The sequence below is a fragment of the Python bivittatus genome, unplaced genomic scaffold (genome assembly GCF_059951505.1).
Source record: "Python bivittatus isolate LINGU-HERP-01145 unplaced genomic scaffold, Pbiv_v1 ctg000020_np1212, whole genome shotgun sequence".
Lineage (NCBI taxonomy): Eukaryota > Metazoa > Chordata > Lepidosauria > Squamata > Pythonidae > Python > Python bivittatus.
In genome coordinates this window covers 19,053,030-19,076,575 of record NW_028277030.1, presented here as the reverse complement: position 1 = coordinate 19,076,575, position 23,546 = coordinate 19,053,030, and the positions used below count along the sequence as shown (strand labels likewise).

At 37.9% G+C, this 23,546-nt stretch overlaps 1 protein-coding gene across 1 annotated transcript in view; it reads left to right on the top strand.

Annotated features, from left to right (window-relative positions):
• The first annotated feature begins 8,945 nt into the window (after window positions 1-8,945).
• KLHL29 (kelch like family member 29) overlaps window positions 8,946-23,546 on the top strand; it is a 423,334-nt gene continuing 408,733 nt past the window's right edge. The window contains exon 1 of the mRNA XM_088135579.1: window positions 8,946-9,370. The gene's annotated coding sequence lies outside the window, so the exon portion shown is untranslated. The remainder of the gene's footprint in view (window positions 9,371-23,546) is intronic.

Sequence of the window (23,546 nt, the reverse complement as noted above, 5' to 3'; positions counted from 1 at the left end):
AGTGGGACAACCTCATATGCTCCTAATTCTATCAGTTAGATCCAGCCTGTTGATCAACACCTTTAGCATCCACAATTTCCTTTCTTATCTTTAAACTCTTAAAATAGAAGGTTCTTGAAATTAAAGAGTGTCTTTGGCTGCCCTTCAAATAAAGAAATGTCTTCAGTCAGGCACATGGAGACCCCAGTGTGGGGAGGGGGAAAGAAAGAAGACACAATCCTTTCACAGGCTGTATCCAGTGATATTCTTAGTCAAGAAAATGATTAACCTCTAAGCACAAAGATGTGAGAGGGCATGTCGAAGGGCTGCAAGAATGAAGAAGGAAACTTCTGCTGCACAAAAAGAGATCCACTTGCATAATGCTGAATTAATCCCTCTATCCCAGGGGTCACTGTGATAGGCTAATGCTTCCATGGGTCTCAGAGGATGAATTTTCTGTCTCTGCAACTAGCAACCTGATTCATTCATTTGTTTTTTAACAGGAGTTGCCTGGGGCTGACACTGAAATAAAGTACATGCCAAAATATGTTCTACTAAGCTATGATTCTTTCCAATAGAATGTATTATAAAATTATTTAAAGCCATTTTAACTTCAAATGTACTGTATTATTCTCATCTATAGAACTCAGTCTTGGGTGTCATAGAGCATTAACCCTCTACTAATTTTGTGTCATCAGAGCATTTCAGAATTGTGAGCACCGTTGGAAAAATCAAATCATCACATTGTCCACTTTCACAATATAGAAACACTATTCCAACAGAGGCAAAAGTTTAAAAATAATATTTTTAAAAATATAATATTTACCCCAAAAGAATACAACCTAGATTTTAAGATGGCTGTCCCATACCCAAAAGAAAGTTTAGGAGGGAAAACTCGTATGTCACCATTATTACATTCTCTAAGATGACTCTCCCACTTCAAAAGTAAAGAAAGGGAAATTGGCTTTCCTTCCATGTCCATGTAATATGTCAATTTTAATTTTTTACCAGGTAATGGTTTGGAACCCCTTTGGCTGTATCTTAAAGACCATGTGTGATAATCTGATAGTACACCAAGTTAATTTTCTAAGACTACCAATCCTTTGAGGTCTCTGGAGGAGGTCTCCAAAGAGTTTTTGATTCACATCTTCTATAAGCTTGAACATTTGAATACTACTCAGAGATTGCCATGTTATATATCAAGTCAACAACCTACTGGGGTTTCCCATCAGATTCCAGGTCAAGTATATGCCATAAGCAAATAACCTTATGCTAGGACAAAGTTCTTTTAAGTGCTCATTCACATATCAAAATAAAATGGCTCAGGACTGAGACAAATGAAGCATGCTTGATTATTAAATAATTCACATTCTGATAGATCTGTATTTTTAATCTCACCCATCCCACTGCAGTATTAGAAGTTCAGTGTCAAGACAGGTAATCTACCCCAGGAATTGATCAAGTCTTTCCATTTCAGGCTGCATGATGTTTAGCTAAAATAATCTCAGTAATAATACCAAATAAAACATTTGTGTGCAAGCAAGCATCAATGGAAGGAAAAACACCTTTCCAAAGCTAGCTTCTTGTTTCCTTCCAGTCATTGTTGGTCCTTTATTCAATTGGTCCTTTGTTTATTCACTTTTCACTTTCAATCATTCTATAAGCCACTGATTTCCATACTTTCCTTCCCCTGCTCATCACAGCTCTGACTGCTATTATGACTGTTATTTAGCATGACTCTTACTTTCAGAATGGAAGAGCACATCTGTCTCTAACAAGCATTCAAGTGTGCTGGTTGCCTCCTCTCCTCCGCCTCCAATGTATGATTTGATAAATCAAGAGCTACAATCTACAAATCACTTACTGTGGACAAGGTCTGTGAAGCCATTAAATTGCCTCACATACAAGCTTCCAACTTGAAAATATATAATATTTTTAATGGAAGTGGGGGGAGCTTCCAGTGAGAATTATGGAGGACTAGACATCCCAAAGGAGTGGGATGACATTATGGCTGAGAACGCTGACCAGAGGGCGGATGCTGCCTGGTGAAATCTCTCTGGATAGAAAGATTGTGAGACAACCCACTTGTACTCTGGATAGCAGGAATGGAAGTTTTTGCAGTTGGCTCATGATCAAGCAGCTGGGAGGCACAAGGTTCCATCTAAGCTCACAACGGTAATGTAGCCTGTATGGACAATAAGTTCAGCCATCCTCATTTCTTAACCACATTTGGAAGTAATAAATCTACAGATAAAGAGAGATTTTCTTTGTGGCAAAGATAAGATTCCTCTTGGTGAGTGTAACTTTTTTTCTGGATTATAAAAATAAAAAGAGGCTTTAAGAATTTAAAGATTCAAGAATGTTTGGCAAAAAACCTAAAGACGTGATTTAAGAGGATTTAAAATAGATGAAGGGGATGGTTTTTAATTATTTTTTTTTTACTATTTTTACTTTTGATGAAAGTGCTTTTGCATAAGCTTGAATTAAACTAGACAAATGGACCAGACCTTCCTGGGAATGATTTCTGTTTACTACTAAAGAGTGCAAGTAATTGGCAGATTTTACAAAACAAAAGATAAAGGAAATATGAGCCAGACTGTGATGATACTTTGTTGCAATGGAGATGTGGACTGTGATGTGGATTGAAACTACAGAGTGCCATTAGAGACAAAAGTGTTAAAGGCACAGAAAGATAAAAGAGAGAAAAAAGGGAGGGTTGCCTTTCCTTTCCCCTTGCCTGAGTCACTTTTATTTTTGGATTTTAATATCAGAATGGCAACTACTAGAAAAGCAGCAAGCATGGAATGGAGGAGGACGTCATTAGAGCAACCTGCAGAGAAAGAACAACAGCAGATTTGCTTTAAAAATATATATGAGCAATTGAGTAGTAAATTAGAATCACTTGACACTGAGTTGACAGCCTTTGAAAAAAGAATGGATGAAAAATTTGTAAAGAGGAAAGAAGAGGTGAAAGAAGAAGTTAGAAAGATGGAAAGCTCTGTAAAACAAATATCTGGAGAAGTGAAACCGATCAATGACCAAGTGGAAATTTTAGAGAGCAAGACAGAAGTTATAGACAGAGAGTTAGAAAGAGAATTAGATAATTTGGCACTATTGGAATTGAGAGAAGAAATTTTGTTTGAGATTTAGAGCAATCCCTGAGAATTAAGATTAAGATAAAGATATTAGAGAAAGGGTTATTAAAGCCCTAGCAATTTTTTTGGTTTGGGAAGAGGAGGATACTGAGGCAGAAATTGATAGAGTTTATAGAATAAATTCTAGATGTGCCAGAATAAGAAATGTGCCAAGGGATGTTTTGGTGCATTTTGTTAGGAAAAAGACAAGGGATCAAGTTTGCAGCAAAATTGTAATACAAGATTGAAAATTGATTTCAATTACAGACATAATTGTTTTAAAAGAAATTCCATTCAGAATTCTATGCAAGAGAAAAGAGTATTTTTTTAAAGAAAGATTAAAGCAGAAAAAGATCTCATTTCAATGGGACAAACTGGAAGGCACAATTTTACTTTTAAACAGCAGAAATTTTGATTGGATTCTGTTCAGAAGGCAAGATAATTTTTAGAAAGATTCAAAGAAGAATTGGAGGAGATTCAAATGGAGATGTCAGAAGAGACTACACAAAAATCACAACATATGCAACAGGAATCTGAAAGGGATGATACCGAATCATCCCTTAGGCTACAGGTATTGACTTTTCTAAATGTTGGAGTTGATTATGGATTACAAATGCTTAACATGGAATATAAATGGAGCAAATGCTCCTCAAAAGGAAAAAAAATCATTATTTGAAAAAATTAAAACAAGGTATTGTTTGCCTACAAGAGACTCATATCAGAAAAAAAGGATATTTGATTTATAAAACTTTGGGTGAAGAATTTATCTCAGCAGATATTTAAAAAATGGAGTTGTTTTGTATATTAACCCCCAACTAAAATCAGAACTTGTATTGCTTGATGAGCATGGTAGATATTGGGGTGGGAGTTAATTTGCACAAGGTTAAGACTTTGGTGTGGGGAATTTACACCCCAAATGAGGATGAAGTGATATTCTACAAATGACTTATGGAGAGGCTAATAGTTGTTGTTGCTTTTAATGAAAATTGGTGTTTAATGGGGATTGGAATGGAGTGATGCCCCCACAACTAGATAAAACTTCTGAGAAAAATATTAAAATTACTCAAGGTAAATTACCAAAAGTATTTTTTGATTTGATGGACAACTTAGGGTTGGTTGATATACGGGGACAAAAAAAAAAAAAAGGCAGTTTAAGAGAGTATACTTACTTTTCAGAAAAAAATAGATCCTTCTCAAGAATAGATGTGATTTGGATTTCAAACCATTTGATTATTAAGGTTTCTAAAATAGAGATATTACCAAAGACATTTTCAGATCATAATCCTATGACTTGGTTTATTAAAAAAAACTTAGTTCTTTTAGATGGAGATTAAATAAATTGTTGTTACAGAAAGAAGTAATGGTGAAGGATTGTAAAAAGAAATTAAAATAATTTTTTGAAACTAATTTAAATAAAGGCACTGATTTCAGAATGATTTGGGATGACAGTAAAGCTTTTATTAGAGGTTACTTGATAGAACATAATACTGAACATAATACTGTAAGAAGAAGAAGAGGCAAGGGAAAAACACTGTATATTTTGGAAGATATAAAAAGAAAAGAAGAATTAAAGAAATTTCCAGGAAAAATTTGTCTCTCAACAAATTAAGCTTTTACAGCAACAGCTATCTGTGTTAACAATATGATAAGGAAATAAAAATGAACTATGTAAAGCAAAAAAACTTTGAATTTGTGAATAAATGAGGGAAACGGCTGGCATATAAATTGTGAAAAGAAAGAGAAAAGAAAATGGTATTGAAACTTCAAGAGGGAGATACTGTATTAATGTATAATGTGCCTATGCAAAAAGCATTCCATCAATATTACTCCAATTTCTATAAAGGACATGACGTTTCACTGGAGAAAATAGATGAATATCTTAGAAAACAAAATTTACCGAGGATTATAGAGGAACAAAGACAAATTATGAATGGACCTGTAACAATAAGGGATGCCAGGAAAGGTTCCTGGACCAGATGGATTACCGGGCTTGTACTGTAAGTGTTTCGAGGATGAACTTTTACAACCTCTACAAAACATGATAAACTCTATCTTACAGGGAGGAAAGATGCCAGCAACTTGGAAAGAGGCCGATATTATATTAATACTAAAAGAGGGACAAGACTTGACTTTAACAAGAAACTACAGACTGATATCACTATTGAATGATTATAAGTTATTTACAATGATTTTAGTTGAAAGACTGAAAATAATTCTGCAAGAATTTATTCATGAGGATCAATGTGGGTTTTTACCTAAAAGACAGTTAAAGGACAATGTTAGAACTGCGTTGGACATTTTGGAATATTTGGAACAACATAATAAAAAACAAGCCACATCGATTGTTTTAGATACAGAAAAGGCCTTTGACTATTTGAACTGGACTTTTCTGTTTAATGTTTTGGAAGATATGAATTCTGGAGAGAATTTTATAAAATAGGTAAAATTGATTTATACTTCACAGAAAGCACAAATAATTGTTAATGGAGATCTACCAAAACCATGTGAGATACAAAAAGGAACAAGATAGGGATGCCCGCTGTCTCCTCTCCTGTTTATTTTAGTTCTTGAAATACTGAATAGAGACATAAGACAGGATGAGTGGATTGTGGGAGTAAAGATTTAAAAAGAGACTTATAACAGCTTTTGCAGATGACTTGGTCTTGGTTTTGGAAGACCCTTCAAAGGGATTTGAAATATTAATGGGTAAATTAAAATAATTTGGTGCACTAGCAGGTTTTAAGATTAAGAAACAGAAGATGAAGATGTTAACAAAAATATGAAAATATAAAATCAAACAGAACTGATGAATACAATGGGTTTTAAGATTGAGAGGAAGGTAAAATACTTGGGTATCACTATGACAAATATGAATTGCATGTTATTTCAAAACAACTATGTTAAGACATGGAATGAAGTTAAAAAAGATATGTTATGATGGGACAAAATACAATTGTCATTGTTGGGGAGAATGTTGGTGATTAAGACGAATGCTTTATCTAGAATGTTATTCTTGTTTCAGACAATACCTGTTTTGACAACTGATGCACCATTTAAACAATGGCAGAAAAATAAATTTGTATGGCAGGGGGAAAAACCATGAGTTAAATGTAAGGTGTTACAAGATGCAGTAGAAAGAGGAGGATTGAGTTTACCTGGTTTGTAATTATATTTTGCTGCATGTTTAGTTTGGATGAAAGAGTGGGTGCTGCTGAGAAATAGAAGGCTCTTGGAGTTAGAAGGACATGATCTGAGATTTGGGTGGCATGGATATTTGTGGTATTACAAAGCAAAGGTTAATGTAGATTTTTAAAATCATTATGTCAGACATGCCATTTTGAGAATATGGAATAAATACAAATCTAGGTTGTGCCCTAAAACACCTTTGTGGCTCTCAGCACAAGAAGCATTTTATAGATGAGAAATGATAAGGAAACACAAATGGTTAACTTATCATGACATATTAGAATTTTTTCAAGGGGAATGTAAAATAAAATCAAGAGAAGATCTGGTAGCAGAGGGATATAATTGTCAATGGTTCTCTTATTTACAATTATTAGAAAGGTTTAAAGTAGACAAAATAATTTCCGGTTTGAACACTGTGAGACTGAGTTTGAAATAGAACTGTGTACAAATAAATGAACATCTTATTGCCAAAATCTATAAACTTTTATTGAAATTTGAAAAAGAACAAGTGAAATAATGTATGATAAAATGGGCTAAAAACATTGGTTACAATATACAAATAGAACAATGGGAAATACGTGGTTGAAAGGATTGAAATTTACATTACGTTATAACCTTACAGAGAATTTTTATAAAATGATGTATCATTAGTATAGGTCACCAGAGAAATTGTCTAGAATGTATAAAGGTCCCTCAAATTTATGTTGGAAATGTGAACAACATGAAGGGACATTTTTTCATGTTTGGTGGATGTGTAAAAAAGCTAGAAAGTTTTGGATACAAATACATACACTAATTCAGAGGATCTTAAAGATTAATATACAATTGAAACCTGAGGCTTTTCTTTTGGGTTTGATGTTCAAAGTTGGAAAAAAGTCATGGAATTTTGTTTCTATATATGATAACTGCAGCAAGATTATTATATGCTCAAAAGTGGAAAGATTCACAACTACCCACAATGGAGAAATGGTTGGTGAAGATGATGGAACTTGCAGAGATGGCTAAACTGACTTCCTTGATCAGAGACAAGACAGTATCCATGTTTATTGTTGACTGGAAACCCCTTATAGACTTTTTGCACGAAACAGAAAAAAAATAAACTTATGATTTATGGTTTTGATGATTAGAAAAAACAGATCGTAGAAAAAAGAGAGGGTTTTTTGTAACCATAGAGCAAGAGGCAATTTTGTATTTGTATTTATAATTGCTGTAAAGAAAATTGGAAGCTACTTCTATTTCTTTTCATTCTTTTTATACTTCTGGCATTTCCTGTGTTTTCTTTTTTCCCTTTTTTCTTTACATTAGTTCTTGTCAGTTTCTATCTTCCTTTTAAATTTCTTAATAAAAATTATATATATATAAAAAAGAAAATATTTTAATGCTATTTACATTCAAGAGACTGACATATGTTGAAAGAAAAAGAGATACCCAAAGTTCCCAACCCAAAGAATTAAGCGACTTGGAGCATCTAAAATGCCGATGATTCTAAGTGAGCTTAAATTTCGGTTTTGGGTTGCTGCCAGTGGACGTATGTTCCAAGTCTAATATTTCGTATATAATATTTGGTATTACAGTAGCTAGGTTTCCAGCAAAATTGTTTATAACTAGCTTATTGAGGGCTCATTAAAAGAAAACTACCCACTAATTTCAGTGGGAATCAGGTCAGGTGCATCGGGAGATACCTATTTTTCTGTGGAAAGTAACTCAGGCTGCCTCTTCGGAAGACTTAACTACTAGACACAGCGGGAAGAGCGAATGCTAAGCAAGGACGCGTAGCATCGGGTGGACAGTCACAGCTCGGGAAACACGGTTACGTCGCATTCTGGGTTATCCCGGTGGTTGATTTAAATCGATCCCAAAGTAGCAAGACTCCGAGGCAGCGTTGCAGACGGCTCCCGCTCTACCGCCCGCGAATGCGGTGGAGGCGGTCGTAGGGATGATTGTGACGATAAGCGTGTCCGAGGTAAAGGCTACAGCCCCTGGTTTTGATTCCTCGGGAACGCTGGAGCAAGTCCCGGGGAAGAAACGCGCCACCAGCGGCTCCTCTCTCCCCGGAGCGTCGCGTGAAGGAGAAGAGCGTGAGCGCGGCCGGATGATGAAGACCAGGGAAACGCAGCGCCCGCCGGCAGCAGGCGCCGCGGCCAGAGCGAGCCCGCGGCGGCTCTTCCGCTGGGTCCTTTTTCTCGCGCCAACTGCGGGAGCTGCTCGGTCTCCGCGCGGGGGCAACTTTTATCAGCAGAAGTGCTGCCGCCGATCTCTCTCCCTTCTCGCTTCGCACCCTCTACAGGGACAAGCACATGCTCTTTGCCTGCAGGGTGGCACGGCTCAGCCGCCAGTCAGGCCGAGAGGGGCGGGGAGGCGAGAGGAAAGGAGCGCGAGCCGGCGGGAGCAACCCCGGCAAAACCACCGAACGGGAGCACCGCCGCCGCTCGCCCCCGGGCGCAAACGGCCGGCTCCAACCGCCCCCCGCCCCGCGAGAGAGGCTGAGCCGGGTGGGCCCGGCCGAACCTCGCGGGGGAGGGGGCGCGCGGCGGAGGACGGGCAGCGGCGGGAGGGCCGAGCCCGCGGCCCGCCCCGCCCTCCCCGTCTTCGCCCCACCCTCCCACGCCCGTGATTGGTTTTGCCCGCCCCTCGCCCGGGCGCGGAGGCCGCCTCCCTCCCCAGCTAAAGCGGCCAGTATGTGAATAGGACGGAGCCAGAAGGGAGCAGCATGCAATCGACTCTGCGCCAGCTGCCTCCGTCTCCCCAAGTGCCCCCGCCGCGGCGGCGGCGGCTCCTCTCGCTCCGCGCCCTGCAGCCTCGCCGCCTCGGCCTCTTCCTCGTCGCGCCGCGGAGTTGAGCGCAGCCCCAGCTGTGCGGGGTTGGCGACGGGGGGTGGGAAGAGAGGCTGCAATGCCTAAGCCGCCGCCTCCTTCGCCTCCTCCTCCCCCTGCTGTTTCTGTGCATCCTCCTTCTCCGCCAGCCTGAAGAAGGTGGGGGGAGGAAGCCGCGTTTCGCCCGACAAGGACACGCACAGTTGCGCGCGTGTGTCGCCCCCTCCCGCGCCGGTGCGCACCGCCCTGTGGTGAAAGGTAAGGACGGGAGGGGGAGCCGCGAAAGGTGCGGGGAGGAGCGGGGCTTGGGGGGCTCCCGGCGGCCCCGCGGAGGAGCCGTGGACCGCGGGGAGGCTGCCGGGCGGCTGGCCGCGGCGGCTCGCGCTGCACACTTCTTGCGCGCCCCGTGGATGGATCTGTTGTGGTAGTACAGCTGGGCTTTGCCAAGAGTAAGTCGCCTCCAGTGGATTGGAAGCCTGGCTCATGAATCCCTCGCGCCTGCGCTCGCTGCCTGCATGGAAAACTTCCTGCTTGGGTGTCTTGGGTGATGTGCAAGACCAGAAGCAGTAGCGTGGGGGTGCTCTGAGGTAGGGTTTCGGGCGGGGGGGGGGAGAAGAGACCTGCTAAGGGGGAGACATCGAGCCTTCCTCCCCCGATGCTGCCACCCTCATCTCTTCCTGGTACCTTCTTTGCCATGCTCCGTGCGAGACCTTTAACTTCCCTCTCGGTGCGGGTTCTCACCCCACAGGCTAAAAGGTTGTTGACTTCTCCTCTGCATCGAGGAGGTATGACACCAGGGGCTGTCATCTTGTTTGTCGGTCGTACGTGTGCTTTAAAGGGCTCTGTTTTGTAGATGGCTTATTAAAGAGGGGGGGAAAAGCCACACCACATAACCACTGCAAAATCATCCATCATCACCACAAGGCAGAGGCTATCTTTAATTAAAGCTGTCTTGAAAGGAATAAAAAATGACAAGCTCCCACCTCAGAATTAATTCTGCCAAGTCTCTCTTCATGCCCATCGGTCACTTTCCACTGATCTTCTAAAGATTATTTTTAAATGCCCGCAAAAAAAAAAAAAAAAGAGAGGGACCTGGTCTGATAACTTCCAGGCATTTTAGCCTTAACTGCCTATCTCCCTTTTGACCAGGCTTTCCTGTTCATGGTCTTAATCCTTTCCCCTCCTTCTGCACCCCCTCTCCAAATCCTATTCTACTTGCATAAAGTGGCTTAGGTGTCTTTAGGGCAGGGACTGAATTCCTTTTGTTGTACTGCCAGAGTACACACTGCTCGGCTGAAGGTGTGTCCAGAAATTGCCTGAGGTGGTACGTATTTATTTGTAACAGTTGAAGCCCACTTTTTCCTGTTAAAAATGAATCCCAAAGTGTGCAGTCCTTGATATGTTTTTCAATAAATTCTGTCAAATTTGATGAGTCTCACTTGAAAGTAAATAGGTCTAGGCTCAGAGGTGCTGTGTTTCTGTTGACAGAAGTTGTTTCTATGCTTCAGCGCTCGCTCTCACATACATTCTTTATGGAGCTTTGTTAATAGTGTTAAGACTCTATGCGTTCTTGTTTTCTTCATGGGGAGCCATTAATGTTTTACTGTTTAAAGAAATCAGGGTCTGGCATGGCTCTTATCTATTTTCTGGGTGTCCCCCCCCCCCATGTATTATGAAAGTGTAACCTCTCATTCTTCTTTTCTGCGATTAAAAATATATATTAGAATTTAAGCATGTGCAAACAACAATCTTTACTATATTATTTAATGTATAGATCAACATGTAAAATTGTTAAATATGTATTTAATACTGTAAATGTTATCCCATTATTGAATGGTTCTTAAGCTAATTTATTCTATCCTTCTTTGACTTACCGTTCACCAGAGAGTTTATTTTTGAGAGTTTACTAAAACAGGTTGTTATGCCTTTAAGACTGCAGGTATCACGTAGCTGTCTCTTCAAATTAAGCAAAGAGCTGAAAGTTTTAAGTCCCCTTCAATTGTAGTATGATTTTTTTTTTAAATGCAGTGTACTTTGAATCCCTTTTAATAAATCAGCAGCTCAGTATTATGACTGGATTAAACTAGCAATAGCATTTACTTTATAAAGTGATATATAATCATATTTTATTGATATTCAACTGTTTGAAACTTTAGTTATGCACAGTGGGGTTACCTGCTCATATTTGCATGAGAAGCAAGGTTTTATTCTTCGATATAGAGCCTCCCCCTCATTGTGGTTGTCTCTGGAAGAGTTTTTCCCAGCTTGCGATGAAGTATGGCATTAATATATTGGCTTCTATAAAAGAAAATTAATAATCAGTACAGTAGTTAGAATAATGTTCTGTGAGGGTTTCCCCCCACCCGCAAATATGAAGTGTGTTTCTTTGGAATGAATCCCTTCAAAAGATATAGAGTTAAGTATTGCAACCAACATTATAAATTTAGAATATGGCAGTTTTACTATAACTTTTTTCCAAAAATTGAAGTTTTGCCAGCTGCATTATCATTTGATATAGTTTAAGATAAATTGAGCATTCTATATGATAGCATCTCGGATGATTCTGTACCTATGTACTTTGGAAGAACCAATGCATTTGAAAGTTTTATATGAGCTAAATTTTCAGTACTGACTAGTCTAGTGTAGCTTGAGAGCCACATTCATAGTTTTTAAAGCTTTCTCTTGACAATAGAAGCCATGAACAAATGTTCAGTTTGAATTATTGCCGGAAGAGAATATTTTATGGTTGTCATGACTACAATTAGAGCAGTGGTTGCTGATTTTCACCTGAACAAGTAGTGGTAAGGAGGGTAGAATTCAAATTCTTTGTTTCTTTGAACTCTGTTTCTAATGAATGATATCCAAACTTTAGATGTTCAGTGCATGCAGAATTGATTTTATGGAAAAACCTTGCTAGAATAAAGAACTTTCTCCTGCTGCTGGATTCCTCCTCAAATGTAGTACAGAAGGATTGAAGGGAAAGAAAAGATCATCTAGTCCAGCCCCCGACTCCAAGGTTTCCTGTACAATCCAGGCAGTGGCATGTTCCAAGTAAATAATACACATATAAAAGTAATTGTAATGGAAAAGGCTGAAAGTGATTCTAGTCATAAGCTACAGGAAAATAGATACGGAACCACGTTTATCATTTTTAAAATTAAGTATTGCATTGCCTTTGTCTGTTTAGGAACGTGAAAATGCTAGTGGTGATACCTCACCCCCTTTTTTCAAGTATATATTGAAGAAATTATAGGGAAAGAAAGTTCCCTGTTATATACAGTTCAGGAACATTATTGCCATCTGTTCCTGGACATCTGCTTACAGGGCAGTAGTTACTTAGTTTTGTATTGTATTTCCTGATAATTGTTAATGTTGGTTAGCCATAATTTTTTTTTGTATCTTGATCAGTGGCACATGTCCTTTCTTTTTGCTTCTGTTTGATCATTTTCATTTCAGCCTCATTTATTAGTTCTCTCCACTTCCCTATCCCCTTTGCATTTTATGGCTTTAGGAACAAATATTCTTGAAATACTAGAAATTAAGGCCATGTTTTTTTCTTTCCCAGGCTATTGCATGTATGTACACAAAACTTTTTAAAAGAGAAACTAATTGCATGTATTTTAAAATAGAATATAGTTCCAGACACATAGTTGGAAGGATAAGATCTGACTTCTACAAATCCATCATGAACTCACTCTCACTTTCATTGAGATGTCTGGGATTTGGTTGCAGTTTATTGGTGTCTTACAGAAGGTCTTTTTTCTAAAGGAAAGTCTAAATATCGAAATAATTTCTGTACTTAGACAATATTTTGTGGAGGAAGAACAACCTGTTGGATTCTGCTGCAAGTCTACTATTTGAAGGAAGCAGGAGGATTGGAAATAAGCTGCTCTCTTGATCTACTTACAGTGCAGTAGAATGCAACTCTATAAAGGTCTAGATCTGACTTATTAATGGGCAATAATTTAAAATACTCTGAGTTTGAATTATGATATCTTGACTGGGCTTGAAATAAATAATTTGTTATACATTTCTTTAAAAACTTTTTTTTTTAAATTAGGGGATTAAAATACAACTGTGAGGAATAAAGATCTTTGTAATAGTTGCAAATGTTGATGCCAAATAAGTAGAAATGTTAATACCATAGGAAAAAAATTTTTTGTTGTTCCTTACCTACTTTAAAAAATAAAATACAGTACTTCTTTTTAAAAATAATTACAATTGAGTCTTAGCACAGATTTAAACCAATATTATTAGTTTGGAAAGAAAGGAATACTGTGGTGTTGTCACTGAGTATCCTGTACAACATGGGCATTAATTTACATTTTTCATTTCATCAAAATAGATTTGTGCAGGCTAAATGCCAGCTGATGCTGTTAGAAAGTTTGAACTTTCAGAGTCTGTTTCCCTGACTGAAGAAATAGGTTAGACAGGATGGTTCTGTCCATATGCTGTGATGGAGATGAGTCAAGCCAAGCAGAGTAGTTAATTAAGTTAGAGAGATAGTAATAGCAATTGGGGGCAGAATATAAAGGAGCAGTGGACATTCCTACTGTCAAGCTACAGATGCAGCAATAACAGATCAATAATGAGAATTATGGAACCCTTTTTAAAGTCAGAAAAATTGTATTACCTGAAAAGTGTGCCCTTCTTAATATTGTAAAATGCTGTGTTGAGATATAAATTAACGTGTTGATCAGATTTGTACCATTAAGAAATGCATATTACATTTAAATTTAAGATTATTGGATGAGAAATAATTAGCTGTTTTTCAGTGCACCCAAAAGGCATGACATGAAACCCTCACAATAATGCTGTCTTCCCCACCCAGATATGGAGCTTATACACTAAGATGGTTGTTTCAATGGATGCTGAAAAGGAAATAGCCATTTTGGAGGAATTGTGGAGTGGATCAATGAGTTGTGTGATACAAAATCAGTGTGTATGTCTTTAAACTACAGTTCAAATATGTTCTTATTATTATTTTATCCCATATTTTTTATATATAACTCAAGGCGGCAAACATACCTAATCCTCCTGCCTATTTTCCCCACAACAACAACCTTGTGAGGTGGCTTGGATTGAGAGAGAGTGACTGGCCCAAAGTCACCCAGCCAGCTTTCATGCCTAAGGGAGGACTAGAACTCAGAGTCTCCTGGTTTCCAGGCCAGCATCTTTGCCGCTACACCAACTGGCTCTATCAGTTAACTATAGTTTAATTATATCAGTCAAACCACTGCTTTCCAAAGTGTCTTTTTATTTTTATTTTTTTTACGGTGAAAAAGGTTTTAATATACACATTTGGGAAATATGAATATAAGCAATACGTCAAAGCTTAACTGCCTTTCACATTGTCCAAAGATGCTAAAGAAGCAGCTTGGATGGCTCTGAACCATGTCTTCTAAATACAGTAAAGCAGCCTTCCTCAATGTCAGTTTGAATAATTTCCATCCAGTTTGCTGGACGTTCAACATGATATATATCTAAAACAGAAATAATATGTTTGTTGATTGGTCTGAATTCAGAAGTTGCCATCTTTGCAAGATGAAACATAATGAAAGGTATTCCTGGTCACTAGAGTAGTGGGGCATCTTAAGTCAGCAAAGCCCTTAAGAATATCTTTGGAATTACTGGAAAAGGCAGTAGTAAGAGTAGGAAAGGCAGAGCTGTGTCCACAAGCTTCACTGATTGTAGGTTCTTTAATCTGGATTTATTTATTTATTCACTTGATCATTATACATAGATGGGCTGGTTTAGATGAAAATGTGTGATAAAAATTATCAGTAACTTTGGGGGTTATTTTGTCTGGTGGATTTCCAGTAGAAATCTGGAGAGCTCATGAAATTTAATTCAGTGATGAATATTTCCCCAGTTCCTCCTCTTTGGCAACAATAGAACTAGGTGAACAGTCTTATAAAATGGCCCAGATGTTGCCACAGCATCTGTCCTACTGTTCACACCAATATTGAAAGTGGGAGATGTTGGTCTTCAGGAAAATAGCCAACCAAAGTCATTGGTGCAGTTTATTTTATTATTAATTTTTTTGTTGTGCACTGGTCCAGAAAGTTTCAACTCCCTTCACCAGAAGACTGTAGGTGTACTGTAGTTCCCTTTGGGATCCATGCTGGAATTTGGCTGATGTTTCTTTTTTGTTCAAAGACTGTATAACTACAGATTCATGGACATTCTGCACTTTGTTCTCTTGGTTAAGTTAACCAAGTTAACAATAAACTTACTCAACTACCTTTTCTTACCAACTTTTAATAAATCAGGATGATAAAACTGAATTTGCTGATACTAATTCTTATATGACCATATATTAATGGAGGACAGGCATTTCAAGTAAAAATCCAAATTCCCAATTTATTTTAGAACCTGTAGCCTTCAGATGGAATTAGATAAAAGCTCTGGTGGCTTTTGTTTTTCTTTTTTGGGAAAACAGAATAATACATGATCACTAAGAAGATAGATCAGTTTGCAATGGAAACATCACAGATTAAATATGATGTTATTTAGCCTATAGAGGTAGTCCTCGACTTACAGCCACAATTGGGACTGGAATTTCCATCACTAAGTGATGCGGTCATAAAGCAAGACATCACATGACTGCATCACTGAGCAATCACAATCCTGGCAGTCCTGGTTGCCATCATTAACTAAGAATTGCGGGTTGTTAAATGAGGACCCACCCCAATCCAAGCCTTTCTGGGCTTGGTCCCTCCCAGCCCTGAGCCTCAGTAAGGCAAGGGACTGCCTCCAACTTCCCCCACCCACCTGTCTCTCCCCCCGCATTTCTGCCCTTCTGGCCACCCTGCACCCTGCCTTGCGGGGCAGCAGGCAGCCCCAGAACCACACAGCTCTGGCGCTACTTGCCATGCCCTGGGAAGCCACAGCCACCCCAGCCGCAGTCGCCCTCGCCACCATGCACTCCGAGACCCCTGCTGCCCTGTGCTCTGCCACTCCAGCTGACCTTCACCATCTTCTTGCTCCAAAAAGCCGTTTTACAAAAAGTCCCTTTGCAAAGCCAAAAGCAGCACCTGAGCAGCAGTATGCCAAATCGCCCCTTTGCAAAAAGCTTCTGGGTGGGGTTGGGCTTTGGGCTTTTTTTTTTTTTTTGGCAGCATGAAGCAAAAGCCCAGCTCAGCCCCTGGATGGGTGGGACGAGTTGGTGCCCCTGTGGTCATAAATGCAAGCGGGCTGCTGAACACCTGAATTTTGATCACGTGACTGCGGGAGCGCTGCAATGGCCGTAACTTTGGACACTGGTCATAAGTCACTTCTTTTAGCGTGTTCATAACTTCAAATGGTTGCTGAATGAATGGTCGTAAGTTGAGGACTACCTGTAGTTCTTTTTGTGATGGTATGCAGACACATTAGCAATTGAAAATGAGGACCACTATTGTTGCAGTATTATACCAAAGTATTTTATGAAATGCTGATACTTTATACTTCAGCCCTATTCACAACCACTTACAGTCTACCTAATTTCTCTTCCCCTTCATCTCATTTGGAGCTTCCGATACCTAATAGCATCAGCATTGACAAAAATGTGAGACAATATGTGTATAAACAACATTTTCAGTACCCCCAACCTATTCTTTTTTGGGAAAGTCAGTGTAAAATTCAACAAGAAGCAGCCCCTATCTTTCCACCCATCATTACTTTTTTCCTTTAATAATAAGAGCTCTTCACATGGGGAAAAAAACAAATAGGGATCATAATTGGCTTGTAATACAGATATTCAGTTTGACATTGCTAGAATAAGAACAGGTGGACAGACGGTCAAATAATATATCAGTACCTTACTATGGCTTCCCATTTCTTCTTCATTTTGCTGTTATCCTTTAGTTTCCTTGGCTAGCTTATGCTACCACTGAATCACTAAAAAGTTGTTGGTTTGTTTTTTGAGATCTTTGATGGGAACTGGCCTGTGTATCTTACAACAACAGTCAGCTTTTAGCCTTCAGGGTCCATAACTGGGGGAAGCAGATGTAGTGGAATACCTAGTTCCCCAATGGTATTGTTGCATGTAGCATAACTGCTTCATTTTTCTGAATTATACAGGTAGTCCTTGACTTACAACCACAGTGGAGACTGGAAAAGTCATCGTTAAGTGGTGCAGTCATTAAGTGAGGCATCATGACTGTACCTAATTTTGCGACATTTTTTGTAGTGGTCATTAAGCGAATCACAGTTCCTTATTGATTTTGCTTGTCAGAAGCCCCCTGGGAAGGTCACAGATGGTGATCACATGACCCCAGGATGCTGCAACCGTCGTAAATACATGCTGGTTGCCAAGTGTCTGGATTTTGATCACATGACCATGGGGACGCTGTGACAGTTGTAAGTCCGAGGACTGGTTGTAAGTCACTTTTCAGTACCATTGTAACTTCAAATGGTTGCTAAACGAATGGTCATAAGTTGAGGATTACCTGTAACTTGGAACATTTTTTCCTTTTGTTTACTTTCTGGCTTTTGAGCTGTGAAACAAAACACTGTTACATATATTTTATTTTAGTATATAACATTAATTATAGGGAAAATTTTATACATATAATGGTATGAAGATTGCAGTGTATCACAGAAATTAAACTGAATATGGTATATGTTTGAAAGTGATTATTAAAAAGTATACAAGCCACTTTCTAGATAACAACAGGGCAGAAAATGACTTCTTAATAACTTACTGATTTTGCCTGTTTCGTGCCTTAAAAAACTTGCTTGCCTAAGATACTGTGATTTTGTGCTTTGAAAATGCATTTTATTTAAAATAAAAATATAGGGACTGGCTCCCACACGTGCATTGATAGATGTATAAATGTTAAAATTGTCCTGCTAAAGAGTTTTGATTTGAAGCCCATGCTGACAGTAAATGCTTCTGAGAAGACATGGTCTTGTTCAGTTGTGTTTCATGGTCAGCCATATCTGTTATTTTCTCTGAGCTGTGAGAATGTGTTAAAATCCATTATGAGAGCATTGTGCTTTGGAATATATTAAAGTGCTAAATTGGAAAACAGATTTCATTATGGTTGTCTAATTAGGGGCTGGGGAAAGATAGCTTTAGACTCTGAGCTGTAAGTGGGTTGAAGAGTATTAAGAAGACTAAGCAGATCTTGGTTTTGAAGGGGGCTGCTTAGAAGCCTAGCACAGCTGCTTTGAAGAGTGTAATAGAAATAACACTTGTTTTTCAAATCCACAAATTTAAAATAATCACTCAGCACCGAATATCAGTGTCAAACATATTCCTATCCCAGTGTGTGTATCAATACCTGGTTAAATAGACTAGGCTTCTCTTCTCTGTCCTACTTTTTCGCAGATCTGTCATACTGAGATAGAAATGCACATGATGAGCTCCAGGTAAAACCAACAGAGATGGGGTCCCTTTTTCTCCTAATAGTGATTCTCCAAAAATATAAAAATAAACTAAAATCTTTATGTAACCAAAACAGTCCCATCTGTACACAAGAGGGAGATATACCCACAGGTTTGTGAGAATCTCAAAGCTTGAAGTTCAGTGATGTAACATTAGAAAGAGAGGTTAAAATATAATTGTACTTATAACTGCTATGAAGAATATCGGAAGCCATTTCTTTATATCTTTATATCTTTTTTTAATATCTTTCTCTTTTTTTCTACGTCCACTTTTTTTCTTATAGCACTTTTAGCTTTTTCTTTTATTTCTCTCTTTTCTTTTCATTTTCTCTGTTCTATTTTAGTTTGTATTATTTCTTATTATTGCTGTTAAAACTTTCAATAAAAATGATAAACAAAACTGAAGTTCAGAAAAATACCAGTACCCAGTTACTTCCTCCCAAATGGCCCAGTGTGGGTTGAATGGGCTTGGAATGCTAACTAAACTTGGGGTGAGGATGTTATAATATGTGCCAGAGGAGAGTGGATATCTAGAATCCCAAATTGAAGTTCTTCATATCTGAACATTTTGCTTTAGGGGTTTGAATTTGCACATACACACAGATTTGTTATTCTAAGTTGCATAGAGATGCTTGAAATACGGAAAGACTTTCTGTTAAATATTCAAATTAATGTTTGCCTCTTTCTGGGGGCAATATATAAACCTATACTTTTTTCCTTGACTTTTGGAGGCTATATCATAATCGATTGATTGATATTGTGCCATTCAACTCCTAATGACCACATACATTTTGCTAAGTTGAGGTATTTTGTCTTGTGTTATGTATCTTTTTTGTTTCATTATTGTAATACCTTAATATTCACCTGAATGCTAATTTAGTAATACTAATTGGTCACTGAAGGCTAAATAAACATTTTGGAAAGTAATATTTCCAGTGCAGAATCCAATGTTTTTAATGCAGCAATATATTTTTTCCTACCTACTTACTTCTTTGAGAAAGCTTTTTCTCCTGTATTTGTAGATCTAGCTACAAATCTGTAATGATCACATCTGCAAATTGTGATTAAGATAACAAAGGAAATCACAAGGATTATAGATACAAACTATATTGTACTGTGGGACGAGAAACTAATCTTATAGTAGAAACTCTGATGCCTTAGCAGCAGTTAGCTGCAAGATAACACTGTTTGTATAGGAAAGTTTATACCATTAAAGAGTGGGTAGTCTTTAAGGTGTCTCAAAACTCTTTCCATGTGCTACAATAGAACATGACAACTCCTCTGAAAATCTTTGTATTTTTGTATAATAAAAGGAATTGGGAATGGCCAATAAAGTATTGAATGTGGAGTTCCAACACTGTTTCAACCCCCAACATGCATTCTCTCTTTTTCCAATCTGTAAGTAGTACAGAGTTGTTCCACAAAATAAGATTTAGTAGATCAGTCTTACTTGCAGTGAAAAGTAGCGCATGTTATGTTGAAGGTGTTTCAACTGTCACGTTTACATCATTACTAGATTTGATGCCTTACCTTGAGCTGTTATTGAGAGATACCTAAAACAAAATTTGAGACCAGAATGAATCTGTCCTTGTTTAGGTGGATGTATAATGAAGCATATCCTTTTTTGCACGTGGCATAGGCATCTGAGAGAACATTTTATCTGCCTCCTGCTTAAAGACATTTATTTATTTTTTTACTATAAAAAAAATCAATAAATATGTAACCTTTAAAACCTGAACATTTATCAGTGTTGCATGCATCTCTGATTGAAAATGATGTGGTTTAAATTTGATCTTAACTGTTACTATACCTGGATATATATATAGTTGGGTTGTCTTTTAGTCTCTTAAAATTAATATTTGTAATTTTATGAATTGTTTCTCTTTATTTTGATTTTAATTTGAACTATATTTTATTGATTGCTTGGTTAATTTGTTTGGTAAAGGTCAGTATGACATATATTATATGTCTGTACCAAATCCATAGCAGAAATGTTATATGAAGATATATAAAGTAATAGATTCTTAGGTGTACTTGAGTTCAATGTGGATTTTTCTATTATCTCTGATAATATTGTTGAACTGTCAGTATTCACACCAAACATGGTTTGCATCACAATGTAGACATTAAAACCAAGAGCGTTGCTCTCAAGTCTGAAGTGATGAGGAATTAACAAAGAGATATAATCTGATTTTTAAGGAGATATCTGTTTTCAAACACGGTTGCATAATTTTGCTTTGGGGGCCACGGGTGCTGCACCAGTATATTTGAGTATCCAGCATGCTATAGAAGCTGGGGAAAAAGTTTCTTTTCAATTCAATATTTTAACATGTTGGCTTCTTGATGATAGCAGATGCATAAAACTCAAATGGCATTATGCTATATTCTGACAGGAAGGATTTAATTTTTTATAAAAGTAAAGAATACTAACCCAATACATTGCTGACATGCTAAAATAAAAGGAACTGTTAGGGCTGCAGTCCTCCATAGCTACAACATGATCCTGGGAAAAGACATAGCCCCCATGCATGTCACAGCACCTTTTCAGAGTATAATCCAAAGCATTACCCAGCATAATATATTACAGAATAATTTGAATATGAAGAAAGCTGCTGCAGTACATTCCAGTTCATTAGAAGAAGTGCTTATCTTCACAATTTCACAATTTCACAACTTCACAATACAGAAGCAAGTGTTAGGAACAAACTATTGTATAGACCACTTTAAATAACTAGTTTTATACTTTCCTTTTGATATGGAGTATATGTAGTTCCAAGACTCATATGGACCAGTTCATCAGATACGGTATTCAGAGAAACTTAAGACCAAAGTACACAAATAAGTGATGGTGTCATATCAGTTCAGCAATCACTAAAGTTGTTGGGGAGTTCTGCACAGTACAGAAAAAAAATAGTGAGGGTTTTTCTTTCCATCTCCCAAAACACTAGGACTCAGGGAGCCTCCAGTGAAAGTGATTAGAAAGAGATTTAGAATAGACAGAAGAAAGCATTTCTTTATACAGTGTATAATTAACTGGTAAAATTCATTAGCAGAAGGTGTTATGGCCATTAGCTGGAATGGCTTTAGAAGATTTAGTAAATTCATGGAAGATAGGTTTACCAAATATTGCTATTCTTGATTACTCATTGCCATCTCCAGGTTGTGGGCAATGTGGTTCCAAATACAAGTTGCAGAGTAACTGCAGTGGTAGAGGGGTTATGTCTCCCTTTTCTGCTTGTAGGTATCCCAGGGACATCCGAACGGCTATTCAGAGAAACAAAATGCTAGCTAAGGTAGGCCTTGGCCTGATCCAACAGGGCTGTTCTTATATGGGTTTATTGACAGGTTTCATTATTTGCAGAAGTACTTTCACATAGGTAAAGTTGCATAGAATGGTGAGTGTTATTTATCTCTGTTGAAACAGATAGTGGTATGTACAGTAAGTCTAGGAACTGGAGACATCCTTTGACATATATCCTTTGTGATACTTATGTAGAAGAAAACATTGCTGTCCAATTTAAAATAAGAACGAACCTTTTGCTGTATACAGTTTCCCTTTGCTATACCTAATAAAGATGCCAATGATGTTAAGAATTGTAGTGCACGTTTTTTCCTATATGGATTTTTGTGACAGAGGAATGTATACGGAAGTGGCCTTAAATTTGCCCAAGGTACTTACTTTTTTACTGTTAACAACTGGTTCTGGAAATAATATAGACAGGAAAATCCCAAAGAAAACACTGTGAGATCTAGAGGGGGTTTCTGATATTAGATTTCCCCCTATGAGTTCAGGTCTTTTTCTGCCCTTCTAGGAGTGGAGGGTTAAAAAAAAATCCACTGATCACTATGTCACTCTCCCAGGGGACACAGCCTTGATTTATCAACTCTACTTAACTGTCATTTTTACATGATGAAAGGGCAAAGGAGGTGATATTAAATCCCAGTTTACTGAATTTCCTGGTCTTATATATTTTCAAATCTACGGTGTAAATATCATAGGAATATGTTTACACAGCAAGGAGGGAGAGGATGAGATATATGCATAGGCACAAGTCAGACTTGCTTATCCTACCGGGAACTACACTTTGTCCTTCATCACTGTTTCTGATTCTCTTCTCCTCCTCTCCCTGCATCCAAAAAAGCTATGAGTCAGAAAGAGAAAAGTGCACAAGTGTGTATATATTCCATTCTTTATCTACAAGGTGCTTCAAAATGAGGAGAAATATTCACAAAACCCCTGAACACATTCTGTGTATGTTTATTTAGGAGTAAGACTTAACTGTAACTACTGAGATTCTCCAGAGAATTTTGTACAAGATTGTAGCATCACAGCCCTAAAATTACGCTGGCAGGGGATAATGGACATTGTTTTAAGGAGGCTGATTTGGCTGTAATCTTATGCAGATTGACTTAGTATGACTTACAAACATAGGATTGTACTGTACTTATGGCTAAAGATTGTTTAACCCACACTAGCTACCTTAAAACACCAAATAAGGTCACTAAATAGGTATTCGGACCGTTTTAAAAAATGTGTTTATCCTTAAGTGATTAAGCTATTCCCAGGAGAGACAAAGAAGGCAGACACTGCATCACTCTTTTTACAGCTAAATATTTATGTCATGAATTTTAATACAGCTGTGTAGATTGGAATGTCAGTTGTTGTCAAATATTGTTGGTGCCATACTGTAGGAAATTAATCAGACTATGATACCCAGAATGTAATATGTAAGGCTGCATTGGTAGGTTAGAATTTCCCAGTCCCCTGAAACTAACAAACAAAACTACTTCTCTGTAAAATAATAAAAATAAAAAGTAACCCTTCAGAGAAGTTTTCTTTTTTCTTAACTAAAACCTCATCTAGAGGTTCTTAACATACTGAGAGTAGTGTTTTTTTAATTTTTTTTTTATAGGTTTAGGAAAGTCTTTATGTAAAATTATCTTTATTTCAGGCAATATTGGTCCATACAATACACAATACTGACATACAGGTTGACCACTGAGAGTAGTATTTGACATTAAAAAGCTTTAAAACAGCCACAAATGGCTTAAAGCTGTTTTT